We start from the raw sequence: 14,334 nt of genomic DNA, 5'->3' as shown, positions 1-14,334 counted from the left end.
CCCTGGGCCGAAGGCAGACACTTAACCACTGTGCCACCCAGGCGCCCCATGCACCTGTCCTTTAAAACAACCTCCACTTGGTGGGAGTACATCTGTTCCCATGGGGGTGAGGAGGGAGAGGTAGGACTTGAGAGTTGTTCTCCCACTGGGCATTGAGCTCTGAGCCGAAATTTAATCCTGAATTATAGCTGTCTTTTCCTAGTCTTTATTTCTAGCATTCCGCCAGGCCAGAAGGAGGAAAGCGTACGAATACACATCAGTTTGGGTCTTGTGGTTAATCCTTCGTAGTTGGGGCGGGTTTCCGCCAGCCACTGAACCTGTCCCCACGCCTTACCCCACCCTCACCGCAGCTTGTGTCTTCTTTATCTTCTCTTTTCACTTCAGCACTGCTAAGTTCTTGTTTAGCTGCTGAAGGTAAATAGCTTTGGTTGTTTCTAGTCACTTTCTCTTCCCACTTTGATTTTTGCCTGGACACACCCAAAATGCTAAGGCTCTGGTAACTATTTCCACTGAGGTTTTGAAGCCTTAGGAGGGGGCTTGTATTCTTAAGACTTTTCCCGCAGTTGCCTACTCATTCCCTTGCTACGTGCGTATTTCTAAAATTTGGGGCTATCGGTGAGGTATTTGTTGACTTCCCTTCCTTTTCAGGTATTACTTTCAGGATGCACGAGGGGGCTGGGAATGGCACCAACCCCACCGGAAAACCTTTGGTTTTTTTGTTCTGCCTTCTTTTTAAAAATGTTCTTGGTGAGAAATAGACTCCCTCCAAGTTTAGTTGCTACTGGTGATCCTCCCCTTTTAAACTGTCATTTGTTATCCGAGAAAAGAGATTCTGAACTCTGAGTTCACTGTTAATTTTACTTAAAAATCCCCTCAAATCTTTCTTTCGGTTAAATTACTATGTAGTATATGTGCAGTTTTTATATTAGAATGTACTGTTCTGTGAATATTGTCCCTGCCTAAACTGACTTTTGATGACTGCCTCTCTTGGGCAAGTGGCTAACCCTTTTTAGCCTCTGATTTATAAGCTTGTACTTCATTCAGCCCCTCGTGGCATTTTATACTAGCGACCATTTCCTCTGTGTAACTCTATTCTTTGGTTTCTACTAAACCTTTCTGAGTAGATTCCAATCTTTCATGTTTTTCTTAGTTTCTTCATGAGAACTTCTTCCTTTGCTCTTTAAGAACTGTTCCAGGGGCATCTGGTTGGCTCAGTAGGTTAAGCGTCTGCTTTTGGCTCAGGTCATGATCTAGGGGCCCTGAGATTGAGGCTCGGCAGGGAGTCCGCTTCTTCCTCTCCCTCTGCTCCTCCCCCTACTCATGCAGTCTCTCTCTTGCTCACTCTCTCTCTCTCTCTCTCAAATAAATAAATAAAATATTTAAAAGAACAAAAACAAAAACAAAAACCCTGTCTAGATATTTGCAGTTTTGCCCTTGGCTAAAATGCAGGCCCAAGCCAAAGTACAATTCAGCCTGCCAGACTAAGGTAGCCCAGAGCCAAGGTGCTGCCTCAGGGACTTCGAAAGCAGTTCCAATAGCATACCCATCATAATATTTAACTGTTCTCACCTTTTAAATTAAGAACTATTGGTTTACCATGAATAGTCAGTGTTGTTCAAAGGCGTTTATTAGAAGTCATCATGGGGCTGGGGATGTGGGGTCAGAAGATGATCGTGCACGTCAAGCAGTCATGAGGAGGCAAGAAGGGTGGCAGAGTTAAAATTATTCCAGGGCACGAATTACACGAGAAGTAGTTAGCAACAGATGATGGCCTGAAAGATGTTGAGTGTGATGCGGATTGTGGAGGCAAAGGACAAAGGGCAGGTCATGTTCAAAGACAGGGAGACTTATCAAGCTTTCTTTAAGGGCCTTAAAGGCCCTCATCCCAATTCTCCCAAATAATAGAGACAGATTTGTTGTTTTTAAATACGACATACAGGGGTTGGGCCATAACAGGTTTGGAATCCACTTTCAACAGTAGGCAGTTAGCCCAAGAAAAACTGATAGTTAGTACTTAGTTTGGGGTTTGGGAAAGTTCAGATTGCCATGAAGCCTATTTTTGGATCTAAGTGTAACTTTTGTTCTGAAATCAGGTGCCTCAAATAAGAAGCTGGAGTTTGAACAAACAATTCTGTAATTCTCCTTGGAAACTTTGTGTCCCTTTCAGGCTGAAAGTTTTAACAGGTGGGTGCTGTCTCCCAGAGAAGAGGCCTGGGAAGGGAAGCAGGAGAGCATACTGTGTATGTGTTATAATAAAACAGAACCTGCAGGTAACTTTATATTGTCTACATCTGCCTTTAAGTTTTGGGAGAAGCAGGAAGGACTTTTGGTAGAACCCTGGGGCAGTCCCGTCCAGATGTATCACTTTCCTTCCCAAGCAAAGGCAGAGAGATATTGACTGGCCTTATCCACAGGGATGTTAAAGTGGATGATTTATCCACTACACAAATCAATCACAGTGGGAAAGTTGCTTTCAGTGGGGATGGAGGCTAACAAAATATGGGGATTTGGAACTACAGGGTGTCAAAGGATAATAATATTGTTTATGGCTTGGAGATCCTGAACAAATCTCGATTTGTGGCCACTGGGTTTCCTCACAGGCAAAATAGGATTATCGCAAGGACTAGTACAGGGGATGAGAGGCCCTGAGCCTTATAATCTTCTCTTATGGGCTTGATGCCTTGAAGGGCCTCTTTATTTAGAGGGTATTGATTCTGGGGAAATGTTTTGAGGGATCTACTTGGATTTCTTAAAAGATTTATTTATTTATTTGAGTGAGAGAAAGAGAGAGAGAGAGAGAGGTGAAAGTGAGGGGAGGGGCAGGGGGAGAGAATCTTGAAGCAGACTCCCTGCTGAGCAGAGCCCATGATCCATGAGGTCATGACCTGAGCCAAAACCAAGAGTCAAATGCTTAACGAACTGAGCTACCCAGGTGACCCACTACTTGGATTTTTATAGGAAAAATAAAACCGTGCTATGGATTCTGCCAATTTTCTGTTAAGAATATTGTCCATGAATATGAGGCAGCTGGTCCAACAAGGACAAACGGTTAGTGTCCTCAAAATTAGCTCTACTGCCATCAGAGATGGTGCAAATAAAAGATGTTGAAGCGTTGAGTCAGCTGATTAGATATTTTGGTTGCTGCTCTAAACTCTTGAATTATCTCCCCCTTTCAGGAGGAAGAAATTACAATATGATATTTCTCTGAGAAATCTCAGCCCAGTAAATAACCAAGGGTCGAGGAACTGAGGAGAACTGTGTTAGTACTCCAAGGCAGGGCTGTGTGGTAACAGTAGGGTTGAGCACCACGAGCTTAGCCCCGGTGTTAGGATTCATTCCCAGCTTGGTGTTGTTTCTCTAAGCTGGTTAAGAGGCAGGATTGGGAAGAACCTCCTGAATTTCTTCAGAGTCCCATAACTGGCAGTTAGGAGGGCATTGGGAAGACTTGTTGGAGAACGGAAGGTGTCTGAGTTTATGTTTGCAATAGTCTTTGTTCCGGTCTCTTACTTTTTGTAATAATGACAAAGATGGGGAGAGGGGATTGGTTTTGTTTGCAAGGTTCCATTCATGGGAGTTGAAAATCAAGGATTGTAGTGGTCTACCTTTTAGTCGAATCATCTGGGGGCGTGTGAGCTGATTGCTCAATGAGAGCTGGAGGAGACATGGTCCCCCATTTTTTTTTTAGGCTCCAAGTCTAGCATGGAACCCAACATGGGTCTTGACCTCACGACCCTGAGATCAAGAGTCAGACGCTCACCCAACTGAGCCACCCAGGCCCCCCACCGTGTTGGTCCTTTTAATGAGAGGGGAAAGATACTGGTTTCACCCATTAAGGAGCATGAAGGTGAAAGCTGAGTTGAATTCAACATCCACAGGAGGACCAGAATTTTCCTTAAAAACAATTTGGGACCGGCTATAACATTCACACACAAGCTTAGTGGGCTTCTGGGTACAGGCCTGAATCTTATTCAATCAACAGGTTTTGGGAAAGCCCTAGGGATTGCCAGGTGACATCAATTAGTGATTGCTGCTCCAGAACACATGGCAAGGCAAGGGGCTGGTCTCTTATTGCAGTTCAGAGATTTTTCAGGATCGTGCCCATTAGCTGTTCCCACCCAGTGCTGGACTTGGCCTCTGCCCACGAGCCTGAGAACTAGCAGGTACAAATCTGAGAAACCTGGTTGGTAAGTCTGGACTAAATTAAATTTCTTGGCAAATCTATGAGGATCTTTAGTAACTCTAGGAAAATCTTTGACTTTAGGTCACAGTTTGGCGTCAGTCCAGAGGACATAGGAAATTAGGGGGTTAGCAGGGCCCTCAGAGGATCTAATTTTAAAGGGGCAGGTTCTCATGGGTTTGGGGGAGGAGGAAGTAGAGAGAGGTTTGGGAAAAAAGGGAAATTCAGTTAGAGGGTTGAAATGAAGAAATGAAAGGTACAAAGGAGGTGCAGTAGGGGAATTGAAGATTAGTGGAGGACTCAGGGGTGAAGGGGCCTCCGATGCCTATTTACTATTTTTTTTTTTCAGTTGTGTACTTTCCTTGGTCAATTTAGGGATAGCATTTTGTAAAAAGGCAATTTTAGAGTCCTGAATATGCTTGGAAGCCTCGTGATACCAATTGAAATGGGCGTCCCATTCAGTTTACTTTAGAGCAGGGGACTTCTAATTTCGTTCTAAAAAAGCAAATTTGAGGAGATTTAAAGTTCCCTATAGTGAACTTTATTAGAGTTCTAAATTATCTTTGGTTAAGTTGGTCCAATTAGTTACAAATAACACGAGGAGGGACCCTACTTTTTACACATAAAAAAGGTCGGGGTCCCAGAGAACTCTCCTGAGAGCATTTGGGAGATTGGGATCCCCTTATTCAAAGCCAGAGGCTCAAAAAATCCAAATGAGTACTCATCAGGAAAGACAAAGCCTTTTTTTTTAAATTTTATTAATTTATTTGAGAGAGCACGCTTGAGCACGTGAACAGGGGGAGGGGGAAAGGTAGAAGGAGGGGGAGAAGCGGACTCCAAACTGAGCAGGGAGCCCCGCTGGGGCTTGAGCCCAGGACCCCGAGATCATGACCTGAGCTGAAGGCAGCCGCTTAACCAACTGAGGCACCCAGGCGCCCCAGAAAAGACAAAGCCTTTAAACAGATCCCAAGTAAAGTTGGAGAGCTCAACCAAAATGAGGGAGCTCAGATCTGAGAGGGCACTTCCAGAACTAAAAGGAAAAAGACTCATAGAAGCTGAGAGCACAAAGGGCTCAAGTTCTCTGGGGGTCATTAGTTCCTCAGTGGTTCCTCTCTTTCCCAGCCTCATATTTGGTCACCATGGATTGTTGACCTTAATAAAAGGAGCCAGTTACTTTAGACGAGATCGGGTGCGTTCAGGGCGATATGGCCGTAGATGGGAGCCAGTTATTTTACCAGCAAAAGGAGTGTATTTGGGACTAGCAGAGGAATTGTAATTTAGGACAAGCAAACTATGGTGAACCACAGGCGAGTCCAGAGAACAGAAGAGAAGGGCTCGATTTAATAGAGGGAAGGAGGAAGCCGGGAGTGGCCCTTTCGCTGTTTTCATTAGCCGGGCTGCTGCTGGGCAGCGAGAAATTCTTCCTTTCTCCTGCTGGGGTGTGTACAGTGAGCTGCTTCCGTCGGAGGATGCGTGGGGTGCTTCTTGCCCTGAGCAGTAGTGCGCGGCTGCTCCCCCCACTTCAGGGCTTCCAACTCCATTTAAAATGATGTTTCTTTTATTTTCACGTGGAAAAAAAAAAAGATGCTCCTAGGACTCCTATAACCTAGGAAATTAAAGGGTTTCAGGAGCTCCGCCACCGGGGGCAGAGACCATATGTATTTTCTCTTGTCTCCTACTGATCTACTCCATACGTTTAAGGTCTGAGCTCTAGGACGACAACCCACACCTGCACGCAGTCACGTGACTGTCCCAGAGAAAATGAATATTACCATGCCTCAACGTGTCCCAAACTTTGCTCATTTCCCCCCACTCTCTTGCTATCTTCATTTTTGCTTATATTTCCATTTTTCTATTTGTAAATCATAACGCCCTAAGCTCTCTGACCTAAATTTCCTGGGAGTCATGCTACACGTCTTTCTTTTCCTCGTCATCTACGGTCATTGACCGAGTGCTGGGATTCCACCTACCGAATCCTACCAGCTTTCATCCGTCCGTTCCGGTCTGTTTATACTTCCAGCTGCAAGTAATAACCAACCTGACTAAAAGCTGCCTCCACGCCAAGGATTTGGGAACTTCCCTTGGAGGTTCTAGAGTTGTTATTTCGAGCTCTAGTGCGGCAGTGCAGAGCTGTCAGAACTCTGTGACGGCTTTTCTGAAACTTTTTGGGTCTTCTCCCCAGGGCTGCACGTGGCAATACAGCATGCGACAATGTCCGGAAGCCGAAAAGGTAAGGTTCTTCCGTGCAGCGCTCAGTCTTTTTTTTTTTTTTTTTTAATTTTTTATTATGTTATGTTAGTCACCATACAGTACATCATTAGTTTTTGATGTAGTGACCCCTGATTCATAATGCTCAATCTTTTTATCAGGGTAGAAAATCCTTTCTAGGAATACCTAGCCAACTACCAGCACACCCCACCCCAACTCACACACACACACACACACTCTCTCTCTCTCTCTCTCTCTCTCTCTCCCCCCCCCCCCGCCCCCCACCAGCATGAGGTCTCTTGCTTTGGATTGGGTCACATAGCCAGGCTCTTTCTGGGCCCCTGTAGTCGTCTGCCAGGAGGGAAGTAGGGTAGGAAAATGGCTGTTGAGTGTCTGCTATATTCTTCATCTTTCCCCCATTTTCTCTACTCTTGCTGGAGTTAGGGTTCTTATCATGTCTGGCATGGGCTGTTTTCATAGACTCCTGAATTATTGCCCAGTTGCCCATGTCACTAACATCATGTCTCCTGGAGTGAGCTTTCTATAAGGTATTACCGATATTTTAAAAAAATTATTTCTTTTAATGTGCCATTTCAACATTTTTCATACTTAGTGAAAAAAAAGTTTGAATAAATTAAAACTACATTAATTCATTAAGATCTATTTAAAAATTGTCAATGAGAATAAGAAGCTAAAACTTTTGAGAATCTGAGGGTTGATGGAGGAAGTATTGTCTGGAAAAGCATTTCTTTTCCTCGGTCAGTAGAAAAAATACAGGTGCACTGCTACTTTTTGGCCATTGGTAGAGTGACCTCTCAAATTGTTGGACATAAATCTAGTCACTATAGTTTACAACCATGTAATATGGACACTGATATATAGTTTATGCTATGGGTACGTTTGAGGAGTTGAAACATCATTTTAATAAAATTATAAGTTCTCAGAGAATTTGTACTTTAGAGGAACATTGCTTTGATTCTTTCATTAAAAAGAAGAATCTCTTATAATGTAAATAAGTTCAGATTTAAAAAAAATTGCTTTCTGAAATTAAGGGACATCTGGACTATATATATATGTATATTTAATAGAAGTTCAATAAACTATAGAAATGTGACATAGCATGCTTTATGCAAATAAAAAAGCTTTCAAAATAATGGTTTTCTTTTTTTTGTCCGGGAGTCTTTTGGAAAAATAATGGTAGCCTTATTTTTGGTCTTGTTATATCATGAGGAGGTCATTTCAGTATCACAGTTTATTTAAATAACTTAAAATTATTCTTGAATTATGACGTTACGGACAGAGACTAAAAGTGTCGTTAATGGTTGTTTTAGGTAGTTTCGTCATAAATATCTTTGCCATAAGCATTTTTGCTGTAAGCGTTTTTGCCGTGTAACTAATAGGCTGTTAAGACAATTTTGCAGCAAACAATAAAATAAGGAAAAATAAAAGAGGGTCATTAGAAAGGACATAATGAAACATGGAAAAAGTGATATAATTAATGATTAATTTCTTTATTAAGAGAAGTATCCATTTTCCAAATGATAGCGTGCCTATTTGTAACTGAGCTCTGTACTGTGTTGTGACTCTTTTACAGTTGTTCCTTGTTGGCCCCGTGTCACGTGTCCGTTGATGGGCACTTCAAAGTTGTGTGGGGAAATGTGTTCATGCTGTATTGCATTTGTTTTTTGTTTTTTTGGTTTTTTTTTTTAAAGGTTTTATTTGACAGAGAGAGACAGCCAGTGAGAGAGGGAACACAAGCAGGGGGAGTGGGAGAGGAAGAAGCAGGCTCCTAGCGGAAGAGCCTGATGTGGGGCTCGATCCCAGAACGCCGGGATCATGCCCCGAGCCGAAGGCAGATGCTTAAGGACTGCGCCACGCAGGCGCCCCACTGTATTGCATTTGTAACTGAGTTTTGTTATTGTTAACTGCTGTGATCTGACTTTCTAGTGTAGTATACAGTCTGACTTTACGCAGTCTGATTTCACACTTCTAGTAAGTTCTATCACTGACTCTTCTATCAAGTTGATATAGGTAGCTGTTTTCTACTGCTTTAAGACCACCGTGTCTACTTGTCACAGTATAAGCAATTATGGTGGTTAGCTAAGATTTATGTAATATATAAATGGGAACTTTGTCAATGGGGAGATGAAACCAAAGCGATCATTTAGTTATGGACTGGAAGTGTGTGTGGCAAAGATGCTTGTGGCACAGATGTCTACTACAAAGATGGCTTACAGCAAAAATACCGAACCCCCGTTAATGGTGTAGTTACAGTGTTCATGCCTGGTTGATGATAGGTTGGTCTGAATATACATGACTCTATCTGTATACAGTATTAATAGAAAACGATAATTCTTTGTGGAAATGGAATTATAAATGTTCATATTGTTTTACATCTTGCTTTCTTTACCCACAATGTATCATAGACATTAGAATACATTTTCTACCATATCATAGAATATGTTAATTTTTTTGCAAGAAATTTTTTAGTTATGTTTTTAAGTTAAGGTAATTTCAAAATTGACAATCCCTCCTAAAGCAGCCACACTAATATCTATGCAAGGACTAATAGCAGGGAGTAACTATGTAGGGCTTTTAAATAGTACCAAGAGTATATAATGTATATAATTTATTTTGTAAATCCACCCAATATGGAAAAGGGGCAAGTGTGGGCCGTTATGTTAAATGCCTTCAGAAGTCTGTGCAAATGGATGTTGGATATTTTAAATCTTTAAAGAAATTTTTTATTAACATTTCAAATGCATTTGAATATTAAAAATCTTTCACTCATATCCTTTAATTAGAAATATTTTTGGGGCACCTGGGTGGCTCAGTGAGTTGAATGACTAACTCTTGATTTTGGCTCAGTTCATGATCCCAGGGTCCTGGAATCAAGCCCCACGTTGGGCTCCGTGCTCAGTGGGGAGTCTCCTTGAGGATTCTCTCCCTCTCTGTTTCTCTCCCTCAGCCCCACCCCCCAGCATACTCTCTCTGTAAAATAAATAAAAATTCTTTTTTTTAAAAAAGAAATATTTTTGAAAGTTGGATTTCCCAATTTACATTATTACCCTAGGAATTATTCTTATTTTTGAGGGTGAAATGTCCATTTGAGAAAACTAAAATCATAAATGATTTTAAGAATAAAGCTAATGGACAAAAATGGACTTTACTCTTATTTGTAAGACAAGGCCAGGGAGAAGAAGGTGGCCCAAGTAGTTCCCCAGCCTCTCTTTCCTCCTCATTCCATTATTCTGGTGGCTCCTGAAGGATGGTCTGAATTTTCCTGAAGTTTCTAGAAGAGGCTGAGCAGGACAGGGCCTCCATCTCCAATGCAGCACCGTCCAATTTGAAAAATAATGTGAACTATATTGCAAGTCACATATGGAATTCAAAATTTTCTAGTAGCCATATTAAAAAAGGAAAAAAGGAAAAGGGAAATTAATTGCAATAATATATTTTATCTAACTCATGTCCAAAATGTGATCATTTCAACATGTAATTTATATAAAAATATTGAGATATTTTACTTTCCTTGTACTAATTCTTCAAAATTTTGTTTGTATTTTATACTTATAGGACATCTCAATTCAATCTAGCCATATTTCAAAGTGCTTGATAGTCCCATGCGGCCAGTGGTTACCATATTGGCTAGTGAGGACTCCTGATATCATTGACAAAATACTCAGGGACAGTGTAGGAAGTGAGGGCATGCCTTTGTTCAAGATTGAAGGTAAGAGGGGCGCCTGGGTGGCTCAGTCGTTAAGCGTCTGCCTTCGGCTCAGGGCGTGATCCCAGGGTTCTGGGATCGAGCCCCGCATCGGGCTTCCTGCTCTGCTGGGAGTCTGCTTCTTCCTCTCCCACTCCCCCAGCTTGTGTTCCCTCTCTCGATGGCTGTCTCTCTCTCTCTCTGTCAAATAAATAAATAAATAAATAAATAAATAAATAAAAGATTGAAGGTAAGAGCCTAGGTTTTGGGATGTTTCAGAAAGGGACATACCTGTTGGCTTGCTGCATGTGGCCCGGAGTGGCTGCTAGATCTGTTAACTTGGGGTCCTTGAAGGAGGACTGTGGCAGCGTGCTGAAACATCTCCAGCTTGTTCAGCTAGGTAATGGCTACCAAGCGGGCCCCGGGAGTACAGGGGGCTCTTTCAAGTGTTGGCAGAGGGATGGCGTTTTGCCATTTTATGCTGCTAGCCCATAAGAACGGACACGTTCATGCCTTCTGCCACTAGTCTGCCTGCCACTCCCTGAGAGTGACAAACAGCCTGACCTACAGGAACATTCAAAGAAAATGCAACCCTCTATAGACGAAGAGGGCGCACAGCTAATTTTGGGAGACTGAGTCACTCGAGGAAAGAAGACCAAATTAAACAATGAAAATAGAAAGGGTTTTGCCAAATTAGAGCTAATGAGAAGAGGGAAGAGAGATTAAACAAATAGTAATGACCCTAAAGGAGAGCATAAAAGAGATTTTTTTGGAACTATTAATCAGCTTGGGCTGCTACAATAACATACCATAGACCGGGTGACTTTGGGAACAGACATTGTTGCTCTCTGTTCTGGAGGCTGGGAAGTCTAAGCAAGGTGCCAGTGGATTCATTTGATAAGGACCTTCTTCCTGCTTTCTTAACGCTCTATTCTCAAGTAGCGGAAAGAGGAAATTTTGGTGTCTCTTTCCCTTCTTGTAAGGGCACTAATTGCATTATGGGGGTTCTACCCTTATGACTTCCTTTAAACCTAATTCCTTCCCAAAGGCTTCTGCCCCTTAATCCCATCCCCCTGGGGCTGTGGCTTCAGCATGTGAATTTTGAGGGGATATAAACATCCATCCATAACAAGAATGTATAAAACTGATTTCCAAATGAAAAATTTTAATAGTCACACTGAAAAAGAATATAATCTTTGCCGAAAATGGAATTAGTGTTCTGGGAGATCAAGAGGAAGAAATAACTTATAAAACCCAGCAAAAATACCGAGAACCATGCCTGCAATGATCAGGCAATATCCGGGGAACTGCACATGTGAATAGCAGGACTACAGGAAAAAGAATCTAAAATAGATAGAAAAGCAATATGTGGAAGATTTGATTATTTTCAAAAATACACCTCACCCCTCAGTGACCATGTGGGAAGTGTGCCAGTTTCTGAGCTGAGACATTTAGCAGTCAGCCAAATTTCTGACAGCTCTCTGAAATGCCTCCTTCTCTCCACCAAGAGATATGCATGCAACAGACCTGTGGTTCTTTAAGGTATCATCCCAGAAAAAGACACGTGGACTTAACCTACACCCTATATGAGGTTGAGAGTCTGGGACTAGCCAGCCTAGCTGAGCCCCGTCCAGACCAGCTGACTTGTAGCCCATTTACAAACCTCACAGTAGGCTTATTGGAAGCCAGTAAGATCTGGGGGCTATAGGTTTGGCAGTATCACCACAGCAAAAAAATATGGCTAATACAAAATAATTCAACAAACAATTGAAGAAAATTTGCTTGAGCTGAAGAAAGCCTTCAATCTGTAGATTGAAATGGCTCATTCAGTCTCAAAAAGAATTGAGAACAAACAAGCTTACAACCTATATATCCTGATGAAATTTTAAGAACAAATTGTAAAGGAAAGAGAATCAGTTTGGTATAAACGTTCTTATCATTCTTTATAAAGAAGACAAAAAAAGAACCGCTAACCAGGAATTCTTTACCTATCCAAAATATCACTTATCTGTTAGGACAAGAGAAAGTTAAGGAACTTGAGAAGACACCACTCAGTTACATCTTCCAAGAAAGTCCTTGAGGAGGGACTCCAACCTTTTGCCAATGGATTCAGATAATATCGCTGAAGATAATGGGAGATAAAGAGGAAAGTGTGGTAACAATTCTTGCAATATTTAAGCCTCAGTAGGTGATTTAAAAATTAACTGAGAATTTATTGTATAAAGTAAGGATTCAACAATTGAGAAACACTGAAAGGGATAACATAAGCATAGTTTGAAATTAAGATTTCAATTTACACAATTTAAATTGTGTGAAGATCTCATGTCATGAAGGAAAGGCAGATAATTGGGGAGTAAGAGATCCTACCACTCTCTGAATGTCAGAGGAAAGAGGAGAGGAAGCAGTGATCAGACAGGCCTATCGGTGGGAGGCACAATTATTATTTAATATTGATGTATTAATAGAACATATATTTTAAATTATTATCAGGGAAGGGACTTTAATTACTAGTGACATCAATAAACACAATTTTTATTTCTGAATTAGCTGGAGAGGAAGGATGAGGGAGAAGGAAGAGAAACTTAAGTCAACAAAACTTAAGGGAACAGAAGAAACCATAGTAAATTATAATAAATACTCAACATAAAATCAGATAACAAGAATAAAAACCATCCCAATAAATGCAAATGGACTGAATACCTGGCCCTATGCTAAGTGCTGGTAAAGAATGTCTCTTTTACTGCCCTTTGTTTAATACTTTTGATTATCTGACATAGGATGTGATTTAAAACTTTAAACTTTTTAAAGTTAGAAGTAATCAAAGGAAGTTGATTTTTATCCATTTAATTATGGGCAATAGCGTTTATATTTTAGATTCTGTTATTTCCTTACCACATTTTTACTGAGAAAATCACACATAGTTTTCTTTTTCCAAGTGTTTAGCTACTAAGTTGGGTTGTAGAGATATTGAGCAAAATAATAATTAGAAATTTTTTGGCACAAATATTAAAAATATGAGGTTGTTTTCTAAGTTCTAGAAAAAATGATTCTTTACTCAATTTTTATAACGAGCAATTTCCAAGCTACTTAGCTCATGCAGAGTTGATTGTTTTTATATGGGTATAATAATAATGCCTTTTAAAATCCATTTGACATGTTCATGGCTTGTTAGATAAACTACTAGAAAATTATTTACTTTGTCCTTGTGTTGATTGAAGAAGTATTTTATTTTTTTCAAAAAGATGGAGGATTATAAGGAAGGGGGAAATTTTCTTAAACAGTATATCATGAGAAATATTATATATGACTCTACGTATATTGATGAAGTAAGGTGTTTAAAGTCCAGTTTTACCTTCTGGTATTTTGTCATTATGGAACTTTACAAAAGAATGTCAACAGGGAAGGAGAGAATACGTGACCTTTAAGCAGGGAGTGACCAAGTTCATATCTTTGCAGTTTAGCTCAACTATTTCACCCGTGAGCCTAAAGCCGTCTTGTCATTGCATTTGAGTTACACTTTTAAAACAAATCTTTTCTTTCTCTCCTCTTCCTCTTTTTCTGTCTTTCTTTTTGTTAATCTTAAAGAAAAGTTCTTGACGCTTTTCAAAATCGACTCCCAGCTTTATAAATTGCTCATGAATAAGCATCGTCAAAAGGAGAATCCAAACCAAGCTGATTTCTTTTCCGTAGCTCAAAACAGTAGTTTCCTGGGTCTCCAAAATCTGTTTTCTGCAATCAAAAAAGGGTCAAAATCTAGTCTCACATTCCCATTTCTCTCTGATTTCCAGAACACAACACCCAAGTCTTTGATTTTTTTCCCTTTGCTAGTCACCATGCAAAGAATTTTACGGCTCGATAAAATGAAAGACTCAGCACTGTGTGGTTCATACAAGTGGCTGAAGGGATTTTGGGATAGGTTAATGGTTCCGATTGTTTTCTCATATTGATTTTTAAGATGATTATATTTTATTTATGGGGGAAAAACTTGGACTTGCATGTGAACTGCCTTGAGGGTACGCTAGGCCTCTTGCTCATAGAAACATTTTATGTGAATTTGTAATGATTTACAGGAAAGAAAGAAAGTAGAATATGCTTATAAATAATTCCTTTCATTAAAAAAGAAAAAGGACTATGACTTTAGAAAACCCATTTGGACCAAGTGGTTGAATTAGTACTGACCATTGAACTGACCATTTTGTGTAGTCAACAAAAAGAAAAACAAAATGTCGTCCTTTTTGGCTCT

Source organism: Ursus maritimus, unplaced genomic scaffold (assembly GCF_017311325.1).
Source record: "Ursus maritimus isolate PB19 unplaced genomic scaffold, ASM1731132v1 scaffold_35, whole genome shotgun sequence".
NCBI lineage: Eukaryota > Metazoa > Chordata > Mammalia > Carnivora > Ursidae > Ursus > Ursus maritimus.
This window is presented reverse-complemented; position numbering follows the sequence as displayed.